The sequence below is a fragment of the Chlorocebus sabaeus genome, chromosome 21 (genome assembly GCF_047675955.1).
Source record: "Chlorocebus sabaeus isolate Y175 chromosome 21, mChlSab1.0.hap1, whole genome shotgun sequence".
NCBI lineage: Eukaryota > Metazoa > Chordata > Mammalia > Primates > Cercopithecidae > Chlorocebus > Chlorocebus sabaeus.
In genome coordinates, this window is record NC_132924.1 from 11,892,633 (window position 1) to 11,908,422 (window position 15,790).

General features: G+C 33.1%; 1 protein-coding gene across 4 annotated transcripts in view; it reads left to right on the top strand.

Annotated features, from left to right (window-relative positions):
- ZPBP (zona pellucida binding protein) overlaps positions 1-15,790 on the top strand; it is a 157,389-nt gene that overhangs the window by 130,894 nt on the left and 10,705 nt on the right. The window lies entirely within an intron of this gene.

The window sequence follows — 15,790 nt, forward strand, 5'->3', positions numbered from 1 at the left end:
TCATCTGGGCCTAGAACTGTCTTTGTGAGACAATATTTTTAATCCTCTTTATTTAAATATAATGTATTTATTTTATACATGTAATTTTAATTTTAAACATTCCAATTTTAACTTTATAGCTCAGTGAGTTATGGCAAGTATCAGAACCAACATTTAACTAACATCAGTTAACTAACATCACTATGAAGATGCAGAAATTTCCATAACCCTAAATGATTCCCTTATGCCATTTCACAATCTCTACCATCACTTATTAAATATACCACTATTTATTTATCTGTCCAACTCTTGATCAGCATTTGAGTTGTTTCCAGGTTTTGTCTTGTGTGAATAAAGTTGTATGAACATTTATGTGTTAAGTTTTTATATGGTTATATGTTTCCATTTCTTTTGAGTAAATACGTAAGAGTTAAATTGTGGAGTGATATGGTAAATATAAGTTAAAATTGTAAGAAGACCCCAAACTTTTACACAGAAATTGTGTGATTTTCCACACCCACCAGCAATGTATGAGATTTCTAGCTTTTCAACATTCTCAGAAGTGTTTTCTATTGTCCATCTCTTAAAATTTTAACCATCCTAATAAGAGTATAGTATTATTAATTTACACTTAATAACTAATGATATAAGATATCTTTTCATTTGCTCTTTGCACATTCATATGTATTCCTTTCTGAACTGTTTGTTCAAACCTTTTCCTGTATCTTTTTATCAGGTTATTTTAAAAAAATATTTCCTTATAAGATTTATTTACATATTTTGGAAATAGGTCTCTATGTGCTCTGTCTTCATTTTCTCAATGGTATCCTTCAAATACCAGAAATTTTAATCTTGACAAAACCAAGTTTCTCAAATTTTTTCTTAATGTTCCAAAGATATTGTGTCTGTCCAAGAAATCTTTGCTTAGATCAAATTCATGAGGACCTTTTTCTGTTTTCTTCTAGAAATGTTGACTTTGTATCTTGTGGCCTTGCTAAATGCAGTGATAGTTCTAATAGTTTACTTTTGATTTTTAGGATTTTTCTTTATACCTAATCATATTCTACAAGAATAAAGACAATTTTACTTTTTTCTTAAGATCTATTTGCTCATTATTTCTTTTTATTGCCTCTTGAGACTATTGTATTTAGAAAACTTTAAACAGAAGTGTTAGGAGTGGGCATGCTAATCTTGTTCCCACTATCAGAGCCCTCATGCTTTCATAATTAAGCATGACACTAGTTGTGGGCTTTTCATAAATGCCATTAATCAGGTTGACAAAGGAAATTCTGCTTCCTATTATTTTGATTTTTAATCATAAATCAGGTTGAATTTTTCCTAATGTCTTTTATACCCCAATTGAGATGATTACATGGTTTGCATCTTTTATTATGTTTTTATGATGCATTGATTGATTGGCATATGTTAAAGCAACCTTACATAAACTCCCCTAATATAAAATACACGTGATCATTTAAAAATATATTTTTAATTTTTATATGCTGTAACATTTTAAGGATTTTTGTGTCTAGATTCATGAGGGACTTTGGTCTATAGTTCCCTTCTCTCGTAAATTTTTGTAAACATTTAGTGCTATATTAGGGCACTGCTATTTCAGAAATGAGTTGCAGTTCTTCCCTCTTGCCTTTTCATAAATGGTTTATGTAAAATTTAAATTCTTATTTCAAATATTTAATTCTTCATTGAAGCTGTCAATGGAGGTTTATTTCAGTTTCGGTTTTCATGGAAAAGTTTGTATGTGTTTATGTATGTGTGTTTGATTTATTATGGCTCTTTGGAAATGAAATATTTCTTCATAAATATCATGTTTCAAACACATAAAATAACAGAAATGATAGGGGGCAAGTATTCATGAATCATCCATTGAAAGAAAATGTCATATTCTGTTACATGCTTTACATTCTAAGATTTAGGGCAACTTTAACAAGACACAGGTGACACCTCCTATGAAGTCCTCAACAATCTTACTGTCTTCCCTCTCTCCTCAGATATATCCATTATCATAGATTGGTCTTTTTTTAATCCTAATTAAAAATTTTATGCTATTAACACTTATTGGGATCATGAATAATGACAAATAGTATTGTTTTGCATGATAACAGCAAAATAAATGATATTTTGCCTTAAGTAACTTTTGCAACTTGTTTTATTTTGGCTCAACAATGACATACAATTAACTATACATATTGAAATTTTACAGTTTAGTGACTTCACATGTATATATCCATGCAGGCATCACAATGGTCAAGAAAAGTCTCATGTCCTGTATTTTGCTTATGCCCTTTTGTAATCTACCTTACCTCTCAACATCTGCTCCTAGGCCTTGATATGCTTTGTGTCATTACAGATTTGCATATGTTTTTGTAATTTTATACAAGTAGCCGTGTAGTATATATATTCCTTGTCTGAATTTTATTAGTCAGCATAATGATTTTGAGAGTCATCCGTTTTGTTGAATGTATTGTTTGTCCCTGTTTATTCCTGAATAGTACTCCATTGTATGGGTATACCACATTTTGTTTATCCATTCTTTCACCTGATGATGGACATTTGGGTTATTTCCAGTTTTAGGCCATTATAAATAAGGCTTCTATAAATATTCCTGTACAAGTCTTTGTGTGGATATATATTTTCGTTTCTCCTGGAAAAATACATATGACTGTGATTGCTGGGTCATATGGTTAGTGTATGTTTAACTTTATTTATTTTTAAGAGAAGCCAAATTGTTGGCTTTTGTAAGCCAATTGTGTCTATATTTAGGAGCCAACAATTGGCTTTATAAAGTGGCTATATAATTTCCACTTGTATTAACTGTGTAACACACTTATAACTTGTGTTATACAGTATAACTTGTGTTATACAGCAATATGTGAGGTGACAGTTGCTCCAAACCTTTTCCAAAGCATGGTGTGGTCAGTCTTTTTCATCTTAGCCATTCCAGTATGTGTGTGTTGTGGTATCTCCTGTGGTTTTAGTTTTCATTTTCCTGGTTAAAAGATATCTTGAGCATCTTTTCAAGTTCCAAATGGCTACTGGCATGTGTTTTATACTTTGTTCAACTATCTTTCCCATTTTAAGTGGATTGTTTGTCTTATAATTATTGACTTACAAGAGTCCTTACAATAGTATGGACAAAAGTCCTTTGCTGATATATGTGCTGTGAGTATTTTCTCTCAGATTGTGGCCCACATTTTTGTTTTTAAACAAAAAAGTTGGATAAGTATATTTTATTTATTTTATTCAATAGTTTATGTATATGTTTGTGTTCTAATACACCTTATCTTGCTCTGAATTCTCTGAATTCACAAAGATTTTCTCCTGTTTGCTTTTTTCTTTTTTCTTTTTCCTTTGTTTTTTTTTTTTTTTTTTTTTTTTTTTTGAGACCGAGTCTCACTCTGCTGCCTAGGCTGGAGTGCAGTGGCACAAGCTCACTGCAACCTCTTTCTCCCGGGTTCAAGCAATTCTCTTGCCTCAGCCTCTGGAGTAGCTGGGATTACAGGCATGCACAACCACGCCGAGCTGTTTTTTTGTATTTTTAGTAGAGACAAGATTTCACCGTGTTGACCAGGCTGGTCTCGAACTCCCGAGCTTAGGTGATCCACTCACCTTGGCCTCCCAAAGTGCTGGGATTACAGGCATGAGTCACTGCGCCTGACCTCTGTGTTTTTTAATAGTATTTTGGATTCCGCATTTAGGTCCATGATCCATTTTGAGTTGATTTTTCTGTTTGGTGTGAGAAAAAGGTTGATGATCATTTTTTACCGTAAAGATATCATAATGATCCAGTACCATTTGTTGAAGATACTTTTCTTCCTCTATTAAAATGCCATATTGCCTGTGTCAAACTTTCAGCCAACTGCAATTATGTGCATTTAATTATGCTCCATTCATCTATGTCTGTTATTTGAACAATACCGTGTCTTGATTACTGTAGCTTTATAGTAACTATTGAAATAGCAATGATAATCCTCCAGCTTTGTTTTTATTTTAAAAATTGCTTTTTTCACTGTTTTTTGAATTACTGTATGCATTTTAGAATTAACATATCAATTTCTACAAACAATTCAACTGTAATTTGAATTGATTTCAATGACTCTAAAGACAAAAGTAATTAAATGTTATCTCAAATATATTTAGTCTTCTAAATAGTGAATATGTTGATTCTCCATGTGTGTAAATTCTTTTAAAATTTGTCTTTGGGATGTTTTGTAGTTTTCATTTCAGATTTCCAGCAAATCTCTTAGATTTATTCATAAGAATGTTATGTTTTATTTGCTCTCTTTTAAATTGAGTTATTTTAATGGTTATTTGATTTAATTATTTGATTTAATTTTCCAGTTAGCATGTTATTTGATTTAATTTTCTAGTTAGCATGTAATAATATGATTGATTTTTTAAAATATTAACCTGGATCCTGTGATTATGCTTAGTTCACTGGTTAGATATCATAATTATTCTGTAGATCCTTTTAAATATAAATATATGTTCTGCAACAGATTTAATTCGTTATTTCTGCTGTTTATGCTTTTTTTTCTTGCTTGCTTTATTGCAATGACTAGGTCCTCTAGTACAGTGTTACATAAAAATGTCAAAAGAAGGCATTCTTGTCCTTTTCCCAATGTTAGAGGAAAAGTAATAATTATTTCACTTTTAAGTATGGTATTAGCTGTAGGGTTATCTTAGATGTTCTTTGCCAGTTTGAAAACCGACAAAGAACATCTGAGAACACTTACTGTATTAGTATAGTAATTTGCTTTGATTGACTGTTTAATGCTGAACCAAGCCTTGCATTTCTGGGAGAAAAACCTATGTGGTCATGGTCCTTTTATTTATTATTTGATTTGTTAGTATTTATACCTTTTTCAAGAGTATTTTTCTGTATTTTTAAATAATGTCTATGTCGTCATTTTGGATTATGGTTATGCTGGCATTATAAAATGAGTTGGACATTGTTTTCTCCTACTATTCTGAAAGTGCTTCTATAGGATTGATATTATTTTGTCCTCTGATATTTAATGGAATTCACTGGGTTACCAGCTTGTTCCATTGATCTACGTGTGTATCCCTCCACTAATAAAGCACTGTCTTAGTCTGTTTTGTGCTGCTATCATAGATAAAACAGAATACCACAGACTCCATGATTTGTCATGAAAAGACATTTATTGGCTCACATTTCTGGAAGCTGGGAAGTCTAAGATCAAGAGTCTGGCGTCTAATGAGGGCCTCCTTCCTGTGTCATCCCATGATGGCCAAAGAGAGAGTGAGATGGAGCAAGAGACTGACCTCTCAGCCTCAAGCCATTCTATAATTGGCATTAATCCATTCATGAAAGTCAAGTTATCATGACCTAGACACGTCCCATTAGGCCCCACCTCCTAACACTGTTGGATTGGGGATTAAGTCTCCAACACATCCTTTTTGAAGATATATACCAATCATATACCATTTTGACCTTGACCCCCAAAATTCATGTTTTTCTTGTGTATAACATACAGTCATTTTTCTCCAGTAGTCCCAAAAGTCTTAACTTGTTTCAGCATCAACTGAAAAGTTCAAAGTCCAGAGTCTCATCTAAATCAGATGTATATGGGTGAGACTCAAGGCACAATACATCCTGAGGCAAATTTCCCTCCAGCTGTGACCCTGTGAAATCAAACAAATTATCTACTTCAAAATATTGTGGTTGAACAGGCATAGGATATATTTCCAAAAGGGAAAAATAGGTGAGAAGAAAGGGATAAATGACCCTAAAGAAGTCCAAAACCCAACAAGGTAAACAACATTAAATCTTAAGCCTCCAGAATATTTTTCCTTGACCCCTTGTCCTGCCTTCTGGGCACACTGGGGTGGCAGTTGTGCCCTCAAGGGGTTGCGAAGCCACACTCCTATGGCTTTGTTGGGCATAGCTCAAGCAGCAGCTCTTGTAGGTTGGAGTCAGATGCCTGCTGTTCTCCCAGGCTGGTATTGGACTCAGGTAGCTCTACAGAGCTGGCTCTTCCCTCATAACACTGGGCATTCCCTAGTAGGGACTCTTGTATTGTGGCCTTGCTGTCATGGCTCTACTATGCATTACTGTAGTGGAGACTCTCTGAAAACTCTGACCACACAATTGTGCTGGGCATTGCTGCAGTAGAGGCTCTCTGCCGTGACTCTGCCCCTATGGTAAGTCTCTGGGCCCCCAGGTTATTCACAACAAGGTTCTTTGAAATAAAGGTGGAGGAAGCCATGCCTCCACAGCCCTTGCATTCTGCCTGCCTCAAGACTTAACATTACGTGGGCACCACCAAGATTTGTTGTTTGTATTCTTACAGTCAGTGGCTCAAGTCCTATCTGGGGCCTCCTTCAGCAACACCTGGGTGACTGAGGAGCCCTGTGTCAGAATGCAGGGAGCAGAGACCTGAGACTTCCCTGGGAGGCAAGCCTCGATGTCCTGAGGGCCCACTAGGCCTCTCTTTTCACATATATCCTTCCCCAGATCTTTGCACTCTGGGCCTGTGATGCGAGGAGTGACACTCTGGGCTTGTGATGAGAGGACTGTTTTAGCAAAAGTCCCACTTCTCAAAATCAGTTTTCTATCTTATTCCACTCTGTGCTGCTGTAATGGAATATCTGAGACTTTGTAACTTCTAAAGAACAGAAATGTATTTCTCACAGTTCTGGAGCATGGAAAGTCCAGGATCAAGGTATTGACATCTGGTGAGGGCCTTCTTACTGTGTAATCTTATGATGGAAGTGCAAAGAGAGGGCGTGAGACAGAGAGAGAAACAGAGACAAGGGGGCCAAACCCAGAATCCACCCCCATGATAATGACATTAATCAGTTCATGAGGGCCAAGCCCTCATGGTCTAATCACCTCTTAAGGATCTTACTTAATACTGTTATAATGGCAATTAAATTTCAACTTGAGTTTGGAAGGGACAAGCATTCAAACCAGAGCAAACCCTGTCTTCATTACTATGGTTAGTAAGTCTTAAAATTGGTGGTGGGATTTCTCCTACTTTTTTCTTCTATCACAAAGCTAATTTTAGCTATTCTAGTTTCTTTGCTTTTCTATATAAAGCTGTTTATCTGTATTTACGAAAAAAATTATTCTAAGATATTCATAGCAATTGTATTAAACTTATAGTTCAATATAGGATTTGTGGAATTTTCTGTATTATTTGTGGAATTTACTGTATTAAATCTTTAGATCCATGAACATAGCATGTCCATCTGTTTATTTAGGGCTTTGATTTCTTTCATTGGTAGTTTGTAGTTAGCATCTTATAGGTCTTATACATGGTTGTTAGATTCATATAGTTATTTCATTTTGGAGGTAGTTATTATAAGTGGTATTGTGGCTTAAATTTTGGTTTGTAATCATTTATTGCTAGTACTTAGAAATATGGTTTTTGTTCATTGCCCTTGATTACAACTACTTGCTAAATTTACATATTTTTGGAGACTTTTCAAAAATAGATTTCTTGAAATTTTCAATGAGAGCATTGATATTTAGAAATTTCCATTTTTTCCTAATAAAAGCCACATGTAAAATGATAATTTTTTCAAACACTGCTTTAGATTTATCCTATTAATGTCAGTGTTATATATTCATTGTTATTAATTTCAAAATATTTTTAGATATTTAAGGTTTTTCTAGATAACTCAGTGTTCTTGATATTTATATAGTCAGAGGTCATTTAAATTAATTTGATTGATTTTGTGGCTTGTTATATCTGTATTGTTGAAGGTACCATATCTGATTAAAAAAGACGGATATTTTGTAGTTGTTGATTGTAGGATTCTATAAATGTAAGTAGATTAAAGTGGTTGTTTATGATCTATAATTTCGTCAGGTTTTTATTCTTCTGAGACTGTTATTTCACCATATATGTCCTTCTGATGGATTATCATTATGAAATGTCTCTTTATGTCTAAATTGCTGTGTTGCTTGAATTTTATTTACTTACATTAGTGTAGCAATTCTGGCATTCTTTTCCTTACTGTTTGCATGATAAGGCTTTCCCCCCCTTCAATTACTTTCAACCTGTCTATTATAGGCAGCTTATGCTTGAATCTTGCTTTTTTAGTCTGTTAATGTCTGCCTTTCTTTTAAAGTGTACATATTGTTTTCATTGTTTTCCATTTGTCTCCTCTCTTCTTTGATCTTCTCTTTCTGTCTCTTTAGAATATTTTTAATATTATAGATTAATCTGTTCAGTTGCATTTGTGCTGTATTTAATTCATTTAATTTTCTTTTGACTACATGTTTTTGTATGTTTTAGGTAGTCTACAGATTAAAGTATATAAATTTATAGTTTCACTGTCTACTTAATGTTGTACAACATTACATAAAATGTAGGATCCTTACAATCACTGAGGCTGTATTACCCAGCTACCCTCTCACTGCTCTTTATAATTGTCATATATGTTATATGTATATAGATATGTTATATGTATATGTGTGTGTGTGTATATATAAACACTGAAAATTCCTCAAAACACTATTGTAATTTTTGATTTGAAGAGTTTTACATATTTTAAAGAACTTAAGGGGGAAAATGTCTGTTGGATGTACCCACGTTTACCACTGTTGATGCTCTTCTTACATTTCTGCAGATCTGAGGTTTCCTTTTTTATTTTGTTTTACCTGAAAGCATTTTCTTTAGCAGTTTTTGTAGAGAAGGTATGCTGGTGGCAAATTATCTTACTTTTCCTGAATCTCAAGGCTTTCCTTTATAGATGTCTGTTCTTCATTTCTTAAAGGATATTTTCTCTGACTATAAAATTCAGCATTCTCAGCACTTTTTCTCAGTCCTTAAAAGTGGTGTTCCATTGTCTCCTGACCACCATGGATTCTGATAAGAAATTCCCAGTGACTTGAATTGCTCTTTCCTTTTACATTATTTGTCATTTTTCTCCAGCTACTTTTCAGATTTTTGTCTTTTCTCATCAACATTTTGATTATGTTTCTAAGCATGGTTTTCTTTGAATTTATCCTTTTAGGGGTTCTTTGTGATCCTTAAATCTGTAAATTTATGTTTTTCACCAAATGACATATTATCGTTTTAAAATATTGCTGGATTTTCTGTTGCCCTCTCTTCTTTTTGGACTCTCCTTCTGTAACAACTCATAGTTCTTGATATTGTACAGTGCTTGAGGTTTGTTCTGTGTATTCCCCTATTGTTTAATTTTTTCCTTTCCGTTTTTCAGTTTGATTAATTTATTGATCTAAAAGTGTTCTGACTTTGCTGCTATCATCTCCATTCTCTTGTTGAGTCCATCCAGTGAATTTTTTATTTCCAATATTCTATATTTAAATGTTGAGTTTTCTAATTTTTTTCTAGTTGTTTCTATTTATCACCTAAGATTTACTATCACTCATTTTAAGTATGCTGTCACATGTCTCATGTAATGTAGTTATCGCTGCTGTTTTAAAGACATTGTTTGATAATTCACACTTCTGTCATTTTGAAGTTTGCATGTTTTGTCTTTACCCTTTTAATAGGTCACATTTTCCTTGATTTTTCTGTGTAGACTTAGTTTGTATTGTATGTTGTAACTGTGAATGTTATATTATGTGTCCTCTAGCTTCTGTTATAATCTGATGGAGAAGGTTGATGTTTTCCTTTTAGCAGGAAATCTATCCAATTATATTTAGGTAATGATAATTTAGATAAAGATAATTTTATCTTTCCTTCTGTGGGCAGTAATTGAAGTCCAGTTCAGGTCTCAAAGACTTCGTTATGCTGATTTTGGGTCTTTCTCATGCGTCTGTGTTCCAGGGTTAGGCTGAAATTTGTATGGTTTCAAATCTCAGTTCAATTCTTTAAGTCTTTGCTGGTTTGGATCTATCTGGTGTAGTGTATGTGTGGTTTTTGGGTTTGGCTAAGCTTTATCCAGGCTTGTACACAGAATTAGTGGAACCGTTTCTCAGCTTCTCTCCCTTCCAGGATATCTCCTTTACATCACAGTATTATTTGGCTTCATTCTTTGGTTTCATTGGCCAGAAATATGGCAGGCCTACTATCCGAGTTTTACCTACCTGCCCAGTGCTGTTCTGCAACTCAGTTCACCCTTGTGGTAATAAATGTGAGAGAGAGAAAATGTAAAAACAGACAAACAGAATGGACACTCTTCCCTGTGTGAGTTGTTTCTTTCAACCGCCCTTCTAAATTCACTTGAATCTCTTTGCTTTTTAGAGTACTCAGGTAGTTATTTTACAATATAATTATTTTGAGTATATAATTGTAATCAATGGAATGGCTGGATATTAGTAGCTTAGACCATAACAACAAAATTGTAACTCCATGTGTAAAGGAGTTTAATTACAATTCGGTGGTTAGTTGATACAGGGCTTTTCAGATTTTCTGAGTCCGTTTTGATAATGTATATCCTCAAGAGTTTGTCTGTTTTATTTAGATGTCAAATTTATTCCACAAATTGATCACAATGTTCTCTTATTTTCTTTCTAATATCATAGGATCTGCAGTGATGTTTTATCATTAATTCCTGATATTATCCGTCTACATACGTTTTTTGTTTTTAAGTTTTACTAAATTTTAATTGGAAGTTTATCAATTGTATTAGTCCTTTTAAAGAGCCGCATTGTATTTATTTTCTCTTATCTGATTTCTGTTTCATTCATTTTAGCTAATACCTTCAACAGTTTCTAAAGTCTTTCCTTTCTTATCTGAAAATTAATGTGCTCTTCTTTCTTTAGTGTTTTGTTTTGTTTTGTTTTGTTTTTAAATGGAGTCTCACTCTCTTGCCCAGGCTGGAGTGCAGTGGCGTGATCTTGGCTCACTGCAACCTCTGCCTTCCAGGTTCAGGTGATTCTCCTGCCTCTGCCTCCAGAGCAGCTGGTATTACAGGCACACACCAGCATGCCCAGCTAATTTTTGGTATTTTAGTAGAGACAGGGTTTCACCATATTGGCCAGGCTGGTCTCGAATGGCTGACCTTGTGATCTGCCTGCTTTGGCCTCCCAAAGTGTTGGGATTACAGGTGTGAGCCACTGCGTCTGGCCCTTTCTTTAGTTTCTTGTGAGAATAGCATAGAACATTGATTTCATACCTTTCTCTTTTTTCTTATGTAAGTATTTAAAGCCTTACATTTCTCCCTAACATTGCTTTATCTATAGCCCACTAATTTTATTTTTATTGATTTTTAAGTTTTTGGGAAGTCCAAAATATTATTGAATTTTGTAATTTTATTTAGCCCAGGTCTTATTTATTAGTATATGGTTTAATTTTCATAACATCTGGTCAATTCCAATATAATTTTTGTTAATCTACAACTAAATATCTTATGTTCAGAAAACATATTCTATATCAATTCAGTCCTTTCAGTTGTTCTAAAGATTGTTTTCTGGCCAGAAATCTGGCACATCTTGATAAATGTTACATGCTCCCATGAATAAAAAGTTTATTCTGATATTTTTGGTTTTAGAAGATTAATCTTCTATATCCCTGTTTTTTTTTATTTTCAACTTGTTATATCAGTTTTTGAGAATGGAATGTTTGAAATTCCTAGCTATCATTGTGAATTTTTCTATTTTTCCTTTTAGTTTTGCCACATATTTGAAACTCAGTAACTAGTGAAATAGACATTTAGGATTGCTATATTTTTCCTGATCACTTCCTCCTCTGTCATTATGTAGTACATTTTTATATTCCTGATAATATTTCTTACATTGAAGCCTATTTTATTAGATGTTAATATAACCATTCCAGCTTTCTTATGTTTAGTGTTTATATATTGTGCCAGTTATTTAGATCCTGTAAACACTTCTGCTTTGCCAATTTGCAAAGTTCTTGGTAATATACTTTGATGGACAAAATCTTAATTTTGATGAAGTCAAAGTTACGTGTGCTTTCTTTTGTTACCCATGTTTTTGGTGTCAGATCTAAGCATTTATTGCTGTATCAAAGGCATGAAGATTTAGCCTTATGTTTTGTTCTAGGAATTTAATAGTTTTAGCTCGAATTTATTGAGGTCATAAATCCATTTTGAGTTGATTAATGTATTTGGTATGAAATAGGGGTTCAACTTCATTTTTTTGCAGTTGGAAATCCACTTGTCTCTTTACCATTTGTTGAAGAGACTATTATTTCCATAATTAAAATACTTGGCACCCTTATAAATAATGAGCTGATCATGGATATATGCACTTATTTCTGTTCCATTGGGCTATATGTCTGTCCTTATGCCTTTACCACATTATTTTGATTACTATTGCTTTGTAGTAATTTTTGAAATTGGGAGTTATGCATCTTCCAACTTTGTTTTCCTTTTTCTAATTTTTTTGCCTATTTAGTGCCCTTTGAATCCAACATAAATTTGAGGGTTGGCATTTCCATTTCTTCAATAAAAGCTGTTGGAATGTTGACTGGGATTGTATTGAATCTCTAGATCCCTTTGGGTTATATTAACATCTTAACAATATTAAATGTTTATTCTCATGAACACAGAATATCTATTTAGGTCATCTTTAGTTTCTTTCAGCAATATTTTATAGCTTTCAGTGTATTTTACCTCTTTAGTTGCAGTTTGGTTTTGATTGTTCGATTATTTCCCTGATTATGGGTTATGTTTTCCTGCCTCTTTTTATGCATGGTAATCTTTGTTGGGATTCCAAACATTGTGAATTTTGCCTTATTTGGTGCTGGATATTTTGATATTCCTAAAAATTTGTTTCTTCTGAGTCTTTGTTTTCACATGCAATTAATGCATTTCTTGGAAGCTGTTTGATTATTTTATGTCTTGCTTTGTAATTTGATAGGTGGTTCTTGTTCAACATTCAGTCCAGAGGTAATTGTTTCTTACTGCCTTTTCAAGTGCTTTACCCAGTGTCCTTTGAATTTTGAGTTTCTCATACTGGCTGTTGGGAACAGACACTGTTCATTATCCTGAGTGACTGCCAGGCACTATTCCCTCTATTGCTATCAAAATAGATGTTCCTCTTCCCAGCCTAACAGCTTCCTCACACATACCTGCTGATTGCTGTTGTGTAACATATGTAGGAGAAATATTCTACTCATCTCCAGGGTCCCCTGTGTATGTAGCTATCTCCTCTCTGGGACATAGTCTTAACTCCAGCAGTGTTGGTCTTCTCTGACTCTTAGGTTGGTCTCCTCAATTGAGGGACTTTACTGGGCTCCACCTTAGTTCCCTGTAACATAATTTGAAAACTCACTCAAGACAGTAAGCTATGGAAGTTAGTTTACTAATTTTAGGCTCACAATTGTAGGGCTCACATCTTCTGTTTCTCATTTCCAAAGAATCACAGTTCTTTGTGGTTTGATAATTAATGTCTTGAAAACCATTTTTTTCCATGTATATTGAATGATGATTATTATTTTTCATTGTTTCAGGCAAGGTGATACATGGATTTCCTATTATTCCATCTGGTAATAGCTCTCTTCAGGCTAAGGAATTTCCTTTAGTCTTTCTTTTTTTAACTTTTATTCAGGAGTACACATGCACATTGATTCTATAGACTGCATGTTGCAGGATTTGGGAGAACATATTATTTTGTTACCTGGATAATATATCTCTCTAATTTTTATTACAAATTGTTTTTTTACCTTTAGTTTTGAAAGTAAAATTTACTTTTATATCTAGTAAACCATTGCTCCATTGTCTTCTAGCATTTATTGCTTCTGATGAGAAGACAGCTTCCAGTTATATAAATCCCTCCACCTTGCCTGTAATACGATGGGCTTTTATATTTATTTCCTGTATAGCTTTGAGAATTTTTCTTTATTAAAACTCATTTATCTTTATGTTAAACTCATATAGAAATTCTCAAAGCTACACCGGAAATAAATAGCAGTTTGACTCTGTAGTGCCTAAAAGTGGAGTTCTTTGTATATATTGTGTGGAATGTTTGCCAGGTATCTTTGACCTGTTAATTTACGTCATTCACTAAATTCAGTGCCTTTAATTATTTATTTATTGTTTTATGCATGATTGGCCTCTCCTTTTGATTATCAAATACACATGTGTTACACCAGTTTATACTGGTCCACAGATTAAATGAAGCTCTATTTATTTTTTTAATTGAGTTGAAATTCACATTAATTAAAATTCACTATTTTAATGAGAACAATTTAATAGCATTTAGTCCAATCGCAATGTTTTGCAAACACCTCTGCCAAATTCCAGAATATTTTAATCACTGCAAAAAGGAAACCCCGTACTTATTAAAAAGTTACTCCTCATTCATGTCCACCATTACCCCCTGGCAACTATCACTATGCTTTCTATCTTTATGGATTTATTTATTCTGGGTATTTAATATAAAACACAACAATATGTATTATTTTGTATCTGGCTTCTTTCACATAGCATATTGTTTTTGAGATTTGTCTGATGTAGCATGTATCAGTGCTACATTCTTTCTTATGGCTGAATAATATCCCATTTTATGTATATATACAATTTGTTTATCCATGCACATTTGGTTATTTCCACATTTTGGCTACTGTGAATACTGTTGCTGTGAACATTCATGAAAAGTATACACTTAAGTGCCTATTTTCAGTTCTTTTGGGTACACACCAAAGTGGAATACTGGGTCATTCCACTTTATTCTATTTTCCACTTACTTTGTTTTTAACTTTTTGAGTATAAGCCAAACCATTTTTCACAATAGATATACCATTTTACAATCCCATTAGTAATGTATGAGAGTACCTGTTTCTTCACATCCTGGCCAACACTTGCTATTTTCTTTTTTTTTTTTTTAAAAAAAAAAAAGTTTATTCTAAGCATTCTAGCATATGTGAAATAGTGTCTCATTCAGTTTTTATTTGTATTTCCTAAATTATGATGATGTTGAGCATTTTTTCCTGTGTTTGCTTGGTGGGCATTTGTGTATCTTTTTTGGAGAAATGTCTACGTAAATCCTCTGCCAGTTTTTTAACTTGGGATTTTGTTTATTTGTTTTTGAGTAGTAAGGGCTCTTTAGATATTCTGTATGCTAGATTCTTAGCAAATATATGCTTTGCAAATATTTTTACCTGTTCTCTGCTTTTCTTTTCACATCCATAATATTGTCCATTTGGTCACCGTTTTGAGATGAAGTCTAGTTTATATTTATTTTTTATTGCTTTTGCTTTTGGCGTCATATCTAAGAAACCATTGCAAAATCCAAAATCATGAAGACTTACCCCTATATTTTTTTTGAAGTGGTCATCAATGCATTTTGAGCTAAATTTTATAGATTGTGTGTTGTAGGAATCCAGCTGCATTATTTGACATGTGGCTATCTGGTTGTTACAGAATAATTTGCTGAAGAAACTGTTCTTTCCGCATTTCATTGTCTTGGTATCCTTGTTGAAAATCAGTTGTCTTAGATGTATGAGGTTATTTATGAACACTATTCTGTTTCATTGGTGGTAGGCCTTTCCTTATGCTAGTACTACACTGTTTTGATTATTATGGGTTTATAGTAAGTTTTGAAATTTGGAGGTGCAACTGGAAGCTTTGTTCATTTTTTAAAATATGTTTTGAGTATTTGGGACCCCTTGCAATTATACTTGTTTCTTCTTAGGAAAGTTTTAGCTGTCTCATAAGCATGAAAAAAACCTAATATTTTATTTCAATAATTTCATATTTTTGTTCCTTTACTCTCAGGTCTATGAAGTAAGAGTATATACCGTATTGTGTATTTATATATGTATATATAAATAGACATATACATGTACTAACACATATAAAATACATATATACACACATCTTTTAAAGAATTATGATTTTTTACTTTTACTAAAAGAAAAATGATTTTTCTTTTACTGATTGTGAT